The sequence below is a fragment of the Phyllobates terribilis genome, unplaced genomic scaffold, assembly GCF_046119375.1.
Source record: "Phyllobates terribilis strain yellow unplaced genomic scaffold, ASM4611937v1 Scaffold_5__5_contigs__length_657084704, whole genome shotgun sequence".
NCBI lineage: Eukaryota > Metazoa > Chordata > Amphibia > Anura > Dendrobatidae > Phyllobates > Phyllobates terribilis.
In genome coordinates this window covers 651850285-651867128 of record NW_027362765.1, presented here as the reverse complement: position 1 = coordinate 651867128, position 16844 = coordinate 651850285, and the positions used below count along the sequence as shown (strand labels likewise).

Genomic DNA, 16844 nt, shown 5'->3' with positions numbered 1-16844 from the left:
AATTCATTGCAGAATCACCTTGAAAAGCAAGATCAAGAGTTGTTGATTGAAGATATCTGTGAAGAAGAACTGCTAAGTGCAATCAAAAGCTTTTCTAGAGGAAAAACACCGGGTACTGACGGACTACAAATTGAATTTTATCTTACTTTTTGGGAGATTTTAAAAGACGACCTGTTTGAGATTTTTAAAGCTGTCTTTTTATGTGACAAATTGCCTGAATCTTGGAGAAGTGGTGTGGTCACCCTGCTTTTTAAAAAAGGAGATAAGACTAATCTAGAGAACTGGAGACCAATCACGTTACTCAACGTAGATTATAAAATTATGGCAAAAATCATGGTGAACAGAATGAAGAAGGTGATAGAGAAGGTCGTGCATCCTGATCAGGTATGTGGTGTGCCTGGTCGTACAATTGCAGAAAACTTGAATATTATACGGGACGCAATTTGGTATCAGCAAGAGAGGAAGCAAAAGCTAGCTCTTCTGTCCCTTGATTTCCAGAAAGCGTACGACAGAGTCTCTCATAAGTACCTGTATTCTGTGTTAAAGAAAATGAAATTCCCGGATGTTTTTATTAAGCACATTGCACTTTTATATGATGGAAGTTTTAGCAGGATTTTAATTAATGGTTTTTTATCTTCAGAAGTTGTTCTAAAGTCGGGCGTCAAACAAGGATGCCCACTTTCGCCTCTGCTCTTTATCTGCGCAATCGAGCCTCTACTGGCAATGTTGAGGAAAGATAAGATGGTGAAAGGTGTACCCATACCAGGTGGAAATGGACTAAGTACTAAGTCACTGGGGTACATGGATGACATCACGATCCTGTGCGACTCAGAACAATCGCTGAGAAGAGCAGTAAGAACTACTGATTTTTTCTGTTTAGCATCTGCCTTCAAACTGAACTTGGAGAAGAGCGAATGTCTTGGATTCGGTGATTGGTCAGATGCGCAGATTCCTCAACTTAAAATAAGAAGTGATAAGATCAAAATTTTAGGTGTTGTGTTTACAAAAAAGAATGATGGAGAAGAAAGTTGGCAGTTGGTGAAGGAGAAAATGCAAAAGAAGATAAGTTTATGGAAACTCAGAAAATTATCAATGGAAGGTAAAAACTTGATCATTAAGTCTTTGTTGTTGCCGATAATGTTGTTTTTAAGTATGGTGTACCCCCCGAATGAGAACACAGTAAAGTTTCTCCAGAGACAAATTTTTCTTTTTCTGTGGGGATCAAAAATGGAGAAGGTTCGAAGAGAGACAATGTACAAGCAGCATAAATATGGTGGAAAGAATATCCCAAATATCAAAAAATTTTTGTACCTAAAGTTCTTTAGTTTTTGCTTCAAAATGACCAATCTAAGAACTCATTGGTCTTTCTACTTAAGATATGCAGCTGGAGATATCTTTAGGAAAAGAAAGTGGATAACATTGCCCCCAAATTCTCCTGTCCTAATTACACCGCCAAAACAATATGTCTTACTAGAATAAACAATTAGACTTTATAACTTACCTGAAGTAGATGTGGAGATGCTGTCAAATTCAAGAAGACTGGCTCTAGAGACAAAGAGAAAAGAAACGATGACAGCAGTGGCAAACTTTACATACACTAAAAGTGGAAGAATTTGGAGAATGACTTATGCACCTTATCTAACAAATGAATATAAAGACTTGGCATGGGCAATAGTGCAAGAATGTGTTCCTGTTAGATTTTTTCAACACAGAAGGGGATTGTGCAATACTGCAAGATGCCCTAGAACAGGCTGTGTTAGAGAGGAAACAGTTTTACACACCTTTTGGAACTGTTTTTATGCCCAAAATGTCTGGAAAGAAGTTGGAAGTCTCTTAAAGTTTGTTACTGGTCTTAAGTTTTTAAATCACGAAGTAGTTTTATATGGAAATTTTACATGTCAATCAAAAGAAAAAGAAAGAGTCATTTGGATAATGATAAATGGAATAAAGAATGCGCTATGGAAAGTCCGAAACATATTGCTTTTTAAAAGAGATTTTATAAGTGAAAGTGAATGCATAAAATTAGCACTAAGTGAAATATATATTTATTACCTGTTAGATCTGAAGAGAATTGGGAAAAAAAGAGCCAAGAGTCTATGGAACTTTCATCTGTGGAACCTTGTAGCATGAACAGATTATAAGGCAAGAGAAATATTAGAAGAGAAATAACAACTGAAATATAAGAACAAAATGAAAAAGAAAAAAATCTGTTCTTATCAGTTTAATATCTGATACGTCCCCTATCTGGGGACCATATATTAAATGGATTTTTAGAACAGGGAGATGGAAAAAGAGCTTGCTCTGTCCACTCCACGCATTGACCTGGTATTGCAGTATCTCCAGGACCGGTGCACCCCTTCTTTAATGCAGTTTCTAAAATCAGAAAGAATTGAATTCAATGTTTTTTGTTCATTTTGCTTGTTTGTCGGATTTTGGGATGGACTCTTTGGCTTTGCTTTTCTTCTCCTCATTGGATTTTTCATGTTCAAAGTTGCAGAAGCCAGATTACAAGCTCATTTTGGTTCAACTTCAGCAACTGTGCATTGCATTGCCATGTAATGTGATGCAATGCTATCTTTCTAGCTCTCCCTTTTTACTTCCTTTTGGATAAACAGACATATTAGGCAAGCATTTTGGAGCTTTCACCTAAATAACTACAGGTGGTGAGATAAGCTGCACAATATAATTGACCTTTCAGTATATTGTTGCACACACACCATCTATTTAGCAAATGCCCTTGTTATCAACAGCAGCCTTTTAAACTCACCTGAGCTAACAGGTATGTGCGCTGGTTACTCTGCTGCGCTTAAAATTTCTTTTTTGGTTTGCTACAATGCCTTTTCTGAAACGTTGTCTCCCTCTGCTGGAACACTGACTTCTTTCATTTAATGCCTGCAGACTATAAAAGAGAACCCAACCCAAAAAGTTTGGTTGATTAGTCTGTGGCATTCTGTTAAACTGTTGCTTATGGCGGTCTCTGTGAGCTTCTCAGCGACATTCAGCCAGCCAGGTATCCTGCCTGCAGTAGATGGAATGTGGCAATGGAACGCTGGCTGCGCGTGTCATAATAGGCTCTGAGCCTTTATATACCTGTGCACAGCAGCAGCCACCTTCAGTCTGCTGCTGGACAGCCAGCAGCAGCAGCAGCAGGAGAGGTATGTAATCAGGAGCCCTCCTGCTAAGGGTAGACAGCTGCTCGTTCCACCCCACCCCCCGCCTTAATTGGTTCTCCTCCCTTCCAACGGTGTTGAGGCGGGTGGGAACAGCAGCGGGTGAAGGTGCTGTGTTTAAAGAGGTGGAGTTATGCAGATCTAAAACGCGTGGATTGCAGCAGCAGCAAGCCGAAAAGTGCAGGCATGTAAGGGATCTAGAGGTTGACAACATGTCTTCTTAACGGGAGTCCAGGAGCTCATCTCCACAAATGGACTTTTCAGGATCCTTGGGTGGCTCCGTAGTTTGAAACCAATTCTGGTTATCGCTTCTCGGCCTTTTGGCTGCGATCGTATGACTGTACCTTGATTGGTGCGAGTCTCCTGGAGGAATCCGGACCCTTTTGTGGAGGATTTTCTGCTTTTTCCTGTGGTATTCCATACCGACAGAATCCAAGATGTCTTTTGTGAAGAACACCATCCGTTTGTCCGTGGATCCATCTGACCAGAACAAGAACAACGTGGTTTTCATTGTCCAAGACATCGTTGAAGGCAAAGCTGGAGCAAGACGTTCTGAGATCTTCAGTGTCAACGAATTTTCACGTCAAGGTAATTATGACGTTACCTTTATGGACCAGGATGTTTGCCTTAATGTCTTTGAATGGCTCCGTGGTCACTCTAGTGACCCCTGCTTGGAAGGAGTTAGATGGGAACCTTTGTTTGGTCTGCAAGAAAAGGAGGTGACTGTGACTGTCTATAACCCTTTTACAGACCCTGAGCTGCTGGAGTGCTTCCTCTCTCGCTACTGTGAATATGTGCGGAAGGGAGTGAAGCAAGTCAATTGTCTAGGAATCTTTAACTGTCAGTATAAATTCCGTGTGAAATTGAAAAGGGATCCTGACAGTGTGGGGGGCTTTAGACACCCTCCATCAAATTTTTCCGTTGCAGGCCATAGAGGTTTCCTCTTTTACCCAGGCCAGCCCATGTTTTGCCGTAGATGCTTTTCTTTCGGACATACCATGGTAACATGCCTTAAAGGGCAGTGTTGCCGAAATTGCAGAAAGGAGGGGCATATGGCCAACCAGTGTCCAGAGGCCAAGTCCTGTGATGTCTGTGGGAGTAGTGATCACATGTATAAGGACTGTCCTATGAGTGCACCTAGACGTTCTGATAAAGAACAAAAGGAGGAGGAGCTGGAGAGGAGGCAGATGGCAAGCGCACTGAAAGTGCTGGAAAGATTGGAGAGGGAGGAGAGAGAGGGAAGGAGGCGGGAAACTGGTAGAGCCTCTCCCTCTACGGCGCCAGAGGAGGTGTCCCTGAGACCATGTTCTTCTTCTGCTGAAGAAATGAGGAAGAAGCGGAGGGAAGAAAAGGAGTTCTGGAGGGAAGTGGCAAAGGTGGAGAAAAAGGCAGTGTCTGCGAGAATATCTAGGAAAGTGGTGGAAGCAGAGCTGCCTGAGATGATGACTTTTGGAGAGGCAATGGACGCAACAGGATGTGAAGTGCAAATCTCGGAACCCGACAGTCCTGAACACCCTTCGGGTCCTGAAAACATTGAAGATTTTTCTTCGGAGGATGATAGGGGTGCAAAGAAGAGTCGTAGGGAGGATGGTGGGGGCAGTGATGATGCAGTTTTTAGTGAGCCTCAGAGGAAGATCAGAACTGCCAGAATGAGGAGTGTGGCTGGTGAAGCCAGCGGGTCGGAAACCAGCTGTTCTGTTCTGATGGCGGAGGAGGATAGTGGTGGTGCTGGATAGTGTCACCATATAATATTGTAAATGTTTTTTCTTTTTGTCCTCTTGTGAGCTTTGGTTTAGGCCAAAGGCTATTTCTTTGTGTAATTGGTGAAGGAGTAGAAGTATTATGGGATTTACCATAGTGTCCCAAAACGTAAGAGTGTTTAAAAGTAAAGTAAGAAGAGCTGCTATTTTTGAGTTTTTAGCTATGCAAAATGCATCTATTTTTTGTTTACAAGAATGTGGGGTAGTGGATGGTGTGAAAGGGGATGAATGGTCTTATGGAGCGTCTGTGTGGTCGGGGAGTGCATGTAATAAGAATGATGGTGTGGGTATTTTGGTTAAAGGAAGGGAGGTTGTTTTGAGTGATTATTTGGTTATTGAGGTGGGGAGATGTATCCTTGCTAATTTTGTATACAAGAATGTAAAGTTTTGTGTTATTAATGTTTATGCGCCAGTTGAAAAAAATGAGCGCAAAAATTTATTTGAAAAAATTAAGCTTTTTGTTCCAGGAAGAATACCTGTGGTAATTGTGGGTGATATGAACTGTGATGTGGGGAGAGTGAATGTGGATGTGTCTGGGAAAGCATTATTGGAGTTAGTGAATGATTTTGGGTTGTGTGATATGCAGCGCGTGTGTAACATGAATCCTTTGTTGAACACTTTCTTTTCTGAGAGTGGTAGGGTACAATCCAGATTGGATTATTGTTTTATTTCTAAAAATATGGTTTCTGTTAATTATAGGCAGGAAAACGTTCTTTTTTCAGATCATGTGTGTATGTTGTGTGAGTTGGATATAAAAGTTGATGGAGTGTTTGGGAGAGGATTGTGGAAGTTAAATGTTAAACTGTTAGAGAATGAAGATGTGAGAAAGGAGTATGAAAGGCGGTATGAAGAATGGTGTAAGCATAAAAATGAGTTTGGGAATGTTTGTGAGTGGTGGGACTGGGTGAAGAAACAAACAAAAATGTTCTTTAAAAATTTAGGATACAAGTATGCAGCAATTAAAAGAGAGAGTTTTGTTAAACTGAACGCGCGGTTGAGCGTTTTGTATAAGTTAAGGGAAGGAGGAGTTGAGGTGGAGGAGGATATTTTAGAGGTAAAAAAGGAGATTAGTGAGTTTTTGTTGGAGAGAGGGAGAAGCATAGTGTTTAGGGCAAAGATTGATAAGATGGAGCAGGATGAGAAATGTTCTCGGTTTTTCTTTAAAAAAGTTTTTGGAAAGAAACAGAGTATGAGCGTGGTGTATGGAGCAGATGGAAGTGAGGTGAGTGGAGAGGATATGTGTGAAGAGGTGGCTAAGTTTTATGAGGATCTGTATGCAGTGAAACAGAGGGATGAATGTTTGGAGAATGATGTTTTGAGTGTGTTAGAGAGTAAGTTGAGTGAAGCAGAAAGAGAGAGAGTGATGGGTGAGGTGACTGGTGATGAGGTATGGAAGGTTATGTGTAGTATGGCTTTGAATAAGACGCCGGGGGAGGATGGCCTCCCAGTAGAATTTTATCGTGTGATGTGGGGTGTGATTGGAAAGGACTTTGTGGATGTATGTAAGTATATGTGGGGAAACATGGAGGTGGCTGAGAGTATGCGTGCAGGTATGGTTGTGTTAATTCCTAAGAAAGGGGATTTGAAAAGTCTGAGGAATTGGAGGCCAATAACGTTACTTAATTGTGATTATAAAATCTATGCAAAACTTATGGCTAATAGGATGCGTGATGTGATAGAGAGTGTGATTGGGGATGAGCAGTGTTGTGCGGTACCTGGGAGGCGGATTCACGAGTGTGTGTGTATGTTAAGAGATTGTCTATGGGATTGCATGGGTCGTAAGAAGAGTGTATTTTTGTTAAGTTTGGATTTTGAAAAGGCTTATGATAGGTTGTCGCATGGTTTTTTGTTCAGAGTGTTGTTAAAAATGGGTTTTCCGGCTGATTTTGTTGGGCGAGTGAGAAGTTTGTATGCGGGTGTTTATAGCTGTGTTTTAATGAATGGGTATGTGGGTAGGAAAGTGAATGTGTTTTCGGGTGTGCGACAGGGGTGTCCTTTGTCCCCTGTAGCATTTATTTGTGCAATTGAGCCATTGTTGTGTATGCTGAGGAAAGATAAGGTAATTCGTGGTGTGCAAGTGCCGGGAGGTGGAGGAAAAGAATGGAAGGTGAGTGGTTATATGGATGACGTGTGTGTATTATGTGATTCTGAATGTTCGGTGAGGCGGGTGAAGTTGTTAGTGTCTATTTTTTGTGGTGCATCTGCGTTTAAAGTGAATTGGGAAAAGAGTGAGTGTAAGGGTTTTGGAGGCGGAAGTTTAAGTAGGGATGTAGGTGTGAATGTAGTGAATGGACCTATTAAAGTTTTGGGTGTGAAGTTTTCAGAGAGTTTGGATGGGAAAGAAAGTTGGGATGATGCGAAAGGAAAAGTTGAGCAGAAGTTGAATTTTTGGAAATTGAGGAGTTTATCCTTTTTTGGGAAGATTTTAATTGTTAAGAGTGTGGTGTTGCCAATATTTTTATATATTGCGGTAGTATTTCCACCAGGATATATGTGTATGAGAAGCTTGAATAGAATTTTATTTGTTTTTTTGTGGAACTCGAAAATGGAGAGAGCTAGGAGAGAAATTTTGGTTAAAAGAGTGGAAAAAGGTGGTTTGGGTTTTCCGAATTTGGACGTGTTTTTTGGTGTGAATATCGTTGTGTTTGTTTTGAAAGTGATTAGGGCGGATGGAAAGTTTTCATCTATGTGTAGGTATTTATTTGGAGCGTATTTGTTTCGTTTAAAGTGGCAAGAAAGGGATTTGCGATGTCCGATTGCTTTTGAGGTGCCTGTATGGTATGTGTGGGTTTATAAGTTTTTGGTGAGGTATGAACTGTGTGATGCAGATGTGAGATTGCTGGAGAATAAGAAGGCTGTGTATAGGATGATTGAATGTAGAGAGGTAGAATGTGGAATAAATATGGTTAGGGGTGGTGATGTGCAGAAGGTTTGGAAGAAAGTGCGGATGAGTGGTATGACCAACAAACAGAGTGAAGTTGTGTGGCAGTCTTTACATGGAGTATTACCTGTGAGAGAGTTTCAGAGGAATAGAGGTTTGGTGAGGAGTGAAATGTGTCCAAGAAATGGCTGTGGTGGAAGGGAAAGTGTGTTGCATGTTTTTTGGAATTGCCAGTATGCTAGAGATGTGATTGGGAGAATGGGGCCTTTGTGTAAAGAATTGTGTGGTGTGAATTTGTTGTCTTTTGAGTTGTTTATGTTTGGTTTGGGAATATGTGATGGGACGAAGGAAAGAGTCTTGTGGTTGATGCTTGCATGTATAAAGGAAGTGTTATGGGATGTGAGGAATGTGTATGTGTTTAAAAGGAAGGAAATTGCTGTAAAGGATAGTGTGAAGGTGATTTTGGGGAAGATGTATGTGTGTTTCCTATGGGACAAAAAGAGGAGAGGGGAAGTGGATGCAGAGGGAATATGGAAAGTTAAAAAGTGGAGATATATTGTTAGTACCTCTTGATTTTTGTTATTGTTGTTTTGAAATATGAAATAAATATTTCCGATGATGATGGGGACAGCAAATTGCGTATTGGATTTGACGCAGCTGTTTTGATGGAATTTTCCTTTGTCTGGTTTTCATAGACTGTGGAATTTCCTCGTCTGAGGAGAAAAAAAAAAAAAAAAAAAAAAAAAAATCTGTTCTTATCAGTTTAATATCTGATACGTCCCCTATCTGGGGACCATATATTAAATGGATTTTTAGAACAGGGAGATGGAAAAAGAGCTTGCTCTGTCCACTCCACGCATTGACCTGGTATTGCAGTATCTCCAGGACCGGTGCACCACTTCTTTAATGCAGTTTCTAAAATCAGAAAGAATTGAATTCAATGTTTTTTGTTCATTTTGCTTGTTTGTCGGATTTTGGGATGGACTCTTTGGCTTTGCTTTTCTTCTCCTCATTGGATTTTTCATGTTCAAAGTTGCAGAAGCCAGATTACAAGCTCATTTTGGTTCAACTTCAGCAACTGTGCATTGCATTGCCATGTAATGTGATGCAATGCTATCTTTCTAGCTCTCCCTTTTTACTTCCTTTTGGATAAACAGACATATTAGGCAAGCATTTTGGAGCTTTCACCTAAATAACTACAGGTGGTGAGATAAGCTGCACAATATAATTGACCTTTCAGTATATTGTTGCACACACACCATCTATTTAGCAAATGCCCTTGTTATCAACAGCAGCCTTTTAAACTCACCTGAGCTAACAGGTATGTGCGCTGGTTACTCTGCTGCGCTTAAAATTTCTTTTTTGGTTTGCTACAATGCCTTTTCTGAAACGTTGTCTCCCTCTGCTGGAACACTGACTTCTTTCATTTAATGCCTGCAGACTATAAAAGAGAACCCAACCCAAAAAGTTTGGTTGATTAGTCTGTGGCATTCTGTTAAACTGTTGCTTATGGCGGTCTCTGTGAGCTTCTCAGCGACATTCAGCCAGCCAGGTATCCTGCCTGCAGTAGATGGAATGTGGCAATGGAACGCTGGCTGCGCGTGTCATAATAGGCTCTGAGCCTTTATATACCTGTGCACAGCAGCAGCCACCTTCAGTCTGCTGCTGGACAGCCAGCAGCAGCAGCAGCAGGAGAGGTATGTAATCAGGAGCCCTCCTGCTAAGGGTAGACAGCTGCTCGTTCCACCCCACCCCCCGCCTTAATTGGTTCTCCTCCCTTCCAACGGTGTTGAGGCGGGTGGGAACAGCAGGGGGTGAAGGTGCTGTGTTTAAAGAGGTGGAGTTATGCAGATCTAAAACGCGTGGATTGCAGCAGCAGCAAGCCGAAAAGTGCAGGCATGTAAGGGATCTAGAGGTTGACAACATGTCTTCTTAACGGGAGTCCAGGAGCTCATCTCCACAAATGGACTTTTCAGGATCCTTGGGTGGCTCCGTAGTTTGAAACCAATTCTGGTTATCGCTTCTCGGCCTTTTCTCTAAGATCAAGTGTAGTATCTGTTCTTATCAGTTTAATATCTGATACGTCCCCTATCTGGGGACCATATATTAAATGGATTTTTAGAACAGGGAGATGGAAAAAGAGCTTGCTCTGTCCACTCCACGCATTGACCTGGTATTGCAGTATCTCCAGGACCGGTGCACCCCTTCTTTAATGCAGTTTCTAAAATCAGAAAGAATTGAATTCAATGTTTTTTGTTCATTTTGCTTGTTTGTCGGATTTTGGGATGGACTCTTTGGCTTTGCTTTTCTTCTCCTCATTGGATTTTTCATGTTCAAAGTTGCAGAAGCCAGATTACAAGCTCATTTTGGTTCAACTTCAGCAACTGTGCATTGCATTGCCATGTAATGTGATGCAATGCTATCTTTCTAGCTCTCCCTTTTTGCTTCCTTTTGGATAAACAGACATATTAGGCAAGCATTTTGGAGCTTTCACCTAAATAACTACAAGTGGTGAGATAAGCTGCACAATATAATTGACCTTTCAGTATATTGTTGCACACACACCATCTATTTAGCAAATGCCCTTGTTATCAACAGCAGCCTTTTAAACTCACCTGAGCTAACAGGTATGTGCGCTGGTTACTCTGCTGCGCTTAAAATTTCTTTTTTGGTTTGCTACAATGCCTTTTCTGAAACGTTGTCTCCCTCTGCTGGAACACTGACTTCTTTCATTTAATGCCTGCAGACTATAAAAGAGAACCCAACCCAAAAAGTTTGGTTGATTAGTCTGTGGCATTCTGTTAAACTGTTGCTTATGGCGGTCTCTGTGAGCTTCTCAGCGACATTCAGCCAGCCAGGTATCCTGCCTGCAGTAGATGGAATGTGGCAATGGAACGCTGGCTGCGCGTGTCATAATAGGCTCTGAGCCTTTATATACCTGTGCACAGCAGCAGCCACCTTCAGTCTGCTGCTGGACAGCCAGCAGCAGCAGCAGCAGGAGAGGTATGTAATCAGGAGCCCTCCTGCTAAGGGTAGACAGCTGCTCGTTCCACCCCACCCCCCGCCTTAATTGGTTCTCCTCCCTTCCAACGGTGTTGAGGCGGGTGGGAACAGCAGGGGGTGAAGGTGCTGTGTTTAAAGAGGTGGAGTTATGCAGATCTAAAACGCGTGGATTGCAGCAGCAGCAAGCCGAAAAGTGCAGGCATGTAAGGGATCTAGAGGTTGACAACATGTCTTCTTAACGGGAGTCCAGGAGCTCATCTCCACAAATGGACTTTTCAGGATCCTTGGGTGGCTCCGTAGTTTGAAACCAATTCTGGTTATCGCTTCTCGGCCTTTTGGCTAAGATCAAGTGTAGTATCTGTTCTTATCAGTTTAATATCTGATACGTCCCCTATCTGGGGACCATATATTAAATGGATTTTTAGAACAGGGAGATGGAAAAAGAGCTTGCTCTGTCCACTCCACGCATTGACCTGGTATTGCAGTATCTCCAGGACCGGTGCACCCCTTCTTTAATGCAGTTTCTAAAATCAGAAAGAATTGAATTCAATGTTTTTTGTTCATTTTGCTTGTTTGTCGGATTTTGGGATGGACTCTTTGGCTTTGCTTTTCTTCTCCTCATTGGATTTTTCATGTTCAAAGTTGCAGAAGCCAGATTACAAGCTCATTTTGGTTCAACTTCAGCAACTGTGCATTGCATTGCCATGTAATGTGATGCAATGCTATCTTTCTAGCTCTCCCTTTTTACTTCCTTTTGGATAAACAGACATATTAGGCAAGCATTTTGGAGCTTTCACCTAAATAACTACAGGTGGTGAGATAAGCTGCACAATATAATTGACCTTTCAGTATATTGTTGCACACACACCATCTATTTAGCAAATGCCCTTGTTATCAACAGCAGCCTTTTAAACTCACCTGAGCTAACAGGTATGTGCGCTGGTTACTCTGCTGCGCTTAAAATTTCTTTTTTGGTTTGCTACAATGCCTTTTCTGAAACGTTGTCTCCCTCTGCTGGAACACTGACTTCTTTCATTTAATGCCTGCAGACTATAAAAGAGAACCCAACCCAAAAAGTTTGGTTGATTAGTCTGTGGCATTCTGTTAAACTGTTGCTTATGGCGGTCTCTGTGAGCTTCTCAGCGACATTCAGCCAGCCAGGTATCCTGCCTGCAGTAGATGGAATGTGGCAATGGAACGCTGGCTGCGCGTGTCATAATAGGCTCTGAGCCTTTATATACCTGTGCACAGCAGCAGCCACCTTCAGTCTGCTGCTGGACAGCCAGCAGCAGCAGCAGCAGGAGAGGTATGTAATCAGGAGCCCTCCTGCTAAGGGTAGACAGCTGCTCGTTCCACCCCACCCCCCGCCTTAATTGGTTCTCCTCCCTTCCAACGGTGTTGAGGCGGGTGGGAACAGCAGGGGGTGAAGGTGCTGTGTTTAAAGAGGTGGAGTTATGCAGATCTAAAACGCGTGGATTGCAGCAGCAGCAAGCCGAAAAGTGCAGGCATGTAAGGGATCTAGAGGTTGACAACATGTCTTCTTAACGGGAGTCCAGGAGCTCATCTCCACAAATGGACTTTTCAGGATCCTTGGGTGGCTCCGTAGTTTGAAACCAATTCTGGCTATCGCTTCTCGGCCTTTTGGCTAAGATCAAGTGTAGTATCTGTTCTTATCAGTTTAATATCTGATACGTCCCCTATCTGGGGACCATATATTAAATGGATTTTTAGAACAGGGAGATGGAAAAAGAGCTTGCTCTGTCCACTCCACGCATTGACCTGGTATTGCAGTATCTCCAGGACCGCTGCACCCCTTCTTTAATGCAGTTTCTAAAATCAGAAAGAATTGAATTCAATGTTTTTTGTTCATTTTGCTTGTTTGTCGGATTTTGGGATGGACTCTTTGGCTTTGCTTTTCTTCTCCTCATTGGATTTTTCATGTTCAAAGTTGCAGAAGCCAGATTACAAGCTCATTTTGGTTCAACTTCAGCAACTGTGCATTGCATTGCCATGTAATGTGATGCAATGCTATCTTTCTAGCTCTCCCTTTTTACTTCCTTTTGGATAAACAGACATATTAGGCAAGCATTTTGGAGCTTTCACCTAAATAACTACAGGTGGTGAGATAAGCTGCACAATATAATTGACCTTTCAGTATATTGTTGCACACACACCATCTATTTAGCAAATGCCCTTGTTATCAACAGCAGCCTTTTAAACTCACCTGAGCTAACAGGTATGTATGCTGGTTACTCTGCTGCGCTTAAAATTTCTTTTTTGGTTTGCTACAATGCCTTTTCTGAAACGTTGTCTCCCTCTGCTGGAACACTGACTTCTTTCATTTAATGCCTGCAGACTATAAAAGAGAACCCAACCCAAAAAGTTTGGTTGATTAGTCTGTGGCATTCTGTTAAACTGTTGCTTATGGCGGTCTCTGTGAGCTTCTCAGCGACATTCAGCCAGCCAGGTATCCTGCCTGCAGTAGATGGAATGTGGCAATGGAACGCTGGCTGCGCGTGTCATAATAGGCTCTGAGCCTTTATATACCTGTGCACAGCAGCAGCCACCTTCAGTCTGCTGCTGGACAGCCAGCAGCAGCAGCAGCAGGAGAGGTATGTAATCAGGAGCCCTCCTGCTAAGGGTAGACAGCTGCTCGTTCCACCCCACCCCCCGCCTTAATTGGTTCTCCTCCCTTCCAACGGTGTTGAGGCGGGTGGGAACAGCAGGGGGTGAAGGTGCTGTGTTTAAAGAGGTGGAGTTATGCAGATCTAAAACGCGTGGATTGCAGCAGCAGCAAGCCGAAAAGTGCAGGCATGTAAGGGATCTAGAGGTTGACAACATGTCTTCTTAACGGGAGTCCAGGAGCTCATCTCCACAAATGGACTTTTCAGGATCCTTGGGTGGCTCCGTAGTTTGAAACCAATTCTGGTTATCGCTTCTCGGCCTTTTGGCTAAGATCAAGTGTAGTATCTGTTCTTATCAGTTTAATATCTGATACGTCCCCTATCTGGGGACCATATATTAAATGGATTTTTAGAACAGGGAGATGGAAAAAGAGCTTGCTCTGTCCACTCCACGCATTGACCTGGTATTGCAGTATCTCCAGGACCGGTGCACCACTTCTTTAATGCAGTTTCTAAAATCAGAAAGAATTGAATTCAATGTTTTTTGTTCATTTTGCTTGTTTGTCGGATTTTGGGATGGACTCTTTGGCTTTGCTTTTCTTCTCCTCATTGGATTTTTCATGTTCAAAGTTGCAGAAGCCAGATTACAAGCTCATTTTGGTTCAACTTCAGCAACTGTGCATTGCATTGCCATGTAATGTGATGCAATGCTATCTTTCTAGCTCTCCCTTTTTACTTCCTTTTGGATAAACAGACATATTAGGCAAGCATTTTGGAGCTTTCACCTAAATAACTACAGGTGGTGAGATAAGCTGCACAATATAATTGACCTTTCAGTATATTGTTGCACACACACCATCTATTTAGCAAATGCCCTTGTTATCAACAGCAGCCTTTTAAACTCACCTGAGCTAACAGGTATGTGCGCTGGTTACTCTGCTGCGCTTAAAATTTCTTTTTTGGTTTGCTACAATGCCTTTTCTGAAACGTTGTCTCCCTCTGCTGGAACACTGACTTCTTTCATTTAATGCCTGCAGACTATAAAAGAGAACCCAACCCAAAAAGTTTGGTTGATTAGTCTGTGGCATTCTGTTAAACTGTTGCTTATGGCGGTCTCTGTGAGCTTCTCAGCGACATTCAGCCAGCCAGGTATCCTGCCTGCAGTAGATGGAATGTGGCAATGGAACGCTGGCTGCGCGTGTCATAATAGGCTCTGAGCCTTTATATACCTGTGCACAGCAGCAGCCACCTTCAGTCTGCTGCTGGACAGCCAGCAGCAGCAGCAGCAGGAGAGGTATGTAATCAGGAGCCCTCCTGCTAAGGGTAGACAGCTGCTCGTTCCACCCCACCCCCCGCCTTAATTGGTTCTCCTCCCTTCCAACGGTGTTGAGGCGGGTGGGAACAGCAGGGGGTGAAGGTGCTGTGTTTAAAGAGGTGGAGTTATGCAGATCTAAAACGCGTGGATTGCAGCAGCAGCAAGCCGAAAAGTGCAGGCATGTAAGGGATCTAGAGGTTGACAACATGTCTTCTTAACGGGAGTCCAGGAGCTCATCTCCACAAATGGACTTTTCAGGATCCTTGGGTGGCTCCGTAGTTTGAAACCAATTCTGGTTATCGCTTCTCGGCCTTTTGGCTAAGATCAAGTGTAGTATCTGTTCTTATCAGTTTAATATCTGATACGTCCCCTATCTGGGGACCATATATTAAATGGATTTTTAGAACAGGGAGATGGAAAAAGAGCTTGCTCTGTCCACTCCACGCATTGACCTGGTATTGCAGTATCTCCAGGACCGGTGCACCCCTTCTTTAATGCAGTTTCTAAAATCAGAAAGAATTGAATTCAATGTTTTTTGTTCATTTTGCTTGTTTGTCGGATTTTGGGATGGACTCTTTGGCTTTGCTTTTCTTCTCCTCATTGGATTTTTCATGTTCAAAGTTGCAGAAGCCAGATTACAAGCTCATTTTGGTTCAACTTCAGCAACTGTGCATTGCATTGCCATGTAATGTGATGCAATGCTATCTTTCTAGCTCTCCCTTTTTACTTCCTTTTGGATAAACAGACATATTAGGCAAGCATTTTGGAGCTTTCACCTAAATAACTACAGGTGGTGAGATAAGCTGCACAATATAATTGACCTTTCAGTATATTGTTGCACACACACCATCTATTTAGCAAATGCCCTTGTTATCAACAGCAGCCTTTTAAACTCACCTGAGCTAACAGGTATGTGCGCTGGTTACTCTGCTGCGCTTAAAATTTCTTTTTTGGTTTGCTACAATGCCTTTTCTGAAACGTTGTCTCCCTCTGCTGGAACACTGACTTCTTTCATTTAATGCCTGCAGACTATAAAAGAGAACCCAACCCAAAAAGTTTGGTTGATTAGTCTGTGGCATTCTGTTAAACTGTTGCTTATGGCGGTCTCTGTGAGCTTCTCAGCGACATTCAGCCAGCCAGGTATCCTGCCTGCAGTAGATGGAATGTGGCAATGGAACGCTGGCTGCGCGTGTCATAATAGGCTCTGAGCCTTTATATACCTGTGCACAGCAGCAGCCACCTTCAGTCTGCTGCTGGACAGCCAGCAGCAGCAGCAGCAGGAGAGGTATGTAATCAGGAGCCCTCCTGCTAAGGGTAGACAGCTGCTCGTTCCACCCCACCCCCCGCCTTAATTGGTTCTCCTCCCTTCCAACGGTGTTGAGGCGGGTGGGAACAGCAGGGGGTGAAGGTGCTGTGTTTAAAGAGGTGGAGTTATGCAGATCTAAAACGCGTGGATTGCAGCAGCAGCAAGCCGAAAAGTGCAGGCATGTAAGGGATCTAGAGGTTGACAACATGTCTTCTTAACGGGAGTCCAGGAGCTCATCTCCACAAATGGACTTTTCAGGATCCTTGGGTGGCTCCGTAGTTTGAAACCAATTCTGGTTATCGCTTCTCGGCCTTTTGGCTAAGATCAAGTGTAGTATCTGTTCTTATCAGTTTAATATCTGATACGTCCCCTATCTGGGGACCATATATTAAATGGATTTTTAGAACAGGGAGATGGAAAAAGAGCTTGCTCTGTCCACTCCACGCATTGACCTGGTATTGCAGTATCTTTGAGCTCCTGTATGGCAGGCGTGTCCAAGGACCCCTTGGATTGATAAGGGAATTCTGGGAAGAAGAGCCGAGCTCCCCAGGAGTGTCCATCGTGGAATATGTCATGCGCTTCCGTGACAAGATGCAGACCTTGACGCAGTTGGTGCATGACAACATGGCGCCAGCCCAGGCTAACCAGAAGCATTGGTACAACCAGAACGCCTGAGAACGGACCTACCAGGTGGGTCAGAAGGTGTGGGTGCTGGTCCCCGTACCAAAGGACAAGCTTCAGGCGGCCTGGGAAGGCCCGTACGTCATTCACCAACAGCTCAATTC

At 43.0% G+C, this 16844-nt stretch overlaps 8 non-coding genes across 8 annotated transcripts; all 8 read left to right on the top strand.

The window, feature by feature from the left end:
* Nucleotides 1-2177: 2177 nt before the first annotated feature.
* LOC141150593 (U2 spliceosomal RNA) lies at nt 2178-2359 on the top strand. The gene has a single exon (XR_012246751.1). It is a non-coding gene; the product is annotated as a U2 spliceosomal RNA (small nuclear RNA).
* A 6155-nt stretch (nt 2360-8514) lies between these two features.
* On the top strand, nt 8515-8712 carry LOC141150706 (U2 spliceosomal RNA). Its single transcript, XR_012246834.1, has one exon. It is a non-coding gene; the product is annotated as a U2 spliceosomal RNA (small nuclear RNA).
* A 1115-nt stretch (nt 8713-9827) lies between these two features.
* LOC141150153 (U2 spliceosomal RNA) lies at nt 9828-10018 on the top strand. Its single transcript, XR_012246421.1, has one exon. It is a non-coding gene; the product is annotated as a U2 spliceosomal RNA (small nuclear RNA).
* Nucleotides 10019-11133: 1115 nt separating this feature from the next.
* Nucleotides 11134-11324, top strand: LOC141274518 (U2 spliceosomal RNA). Its single transcript, XR_012322792.1, has one exon. It is a non-coding gene; the product is annotated as a U2 spliceosomal RNA (small nuclear RNA).
* A 1115-nt stretch (nt 11325-12439) lies between these two features.
* Nucleotides 12440-12630, top strand: LOC141149912 (U2 spliceosomal RNA). Its single transcript, XR_012246190.1, has one exon. It is a non-coding gene; the product is annotated as a U2 spliceosomal RNA (small nuclear RNA).
* A 1115-nt stretch (nt 12631-13745) lies between these two features.
* Nucleotides 13746-13936, top strand: LOC141149511 (U2 spliceosomal RNA). Its single transcript, XR_012245804.1, has one exon. It is a non-coding gene; the product is annotated as a U2 spliceosomal RNA (small nuclear RNA).
* Nucleotides 13937-15051: 1115 nt separating this feature from the next.
* LOC141274517 (U2 spliceosomal RNA) lies at nt 15052-15242 on the top strand. The gene has a single exon (XR_012322791.1). It is a non-coding gene; the product is annotated as a U2 spliceosomal RNA (small nuclear RNA).
* A 1115-nt stretch (nt 15243-16357) lies between these two features.
* Nucleotides 16358-16547, top strand: LOC141150166 (U2 spliceosomal RNA). Its single transcript, XR_012246433.1, has one exon. It is a non-coding gene; the product is annotated as a U2 spliceosomal RNA (small nuclear RNA).
* The last annotated feature ends 297 nt before the right edge of the window (nt 16548-16844 follow it).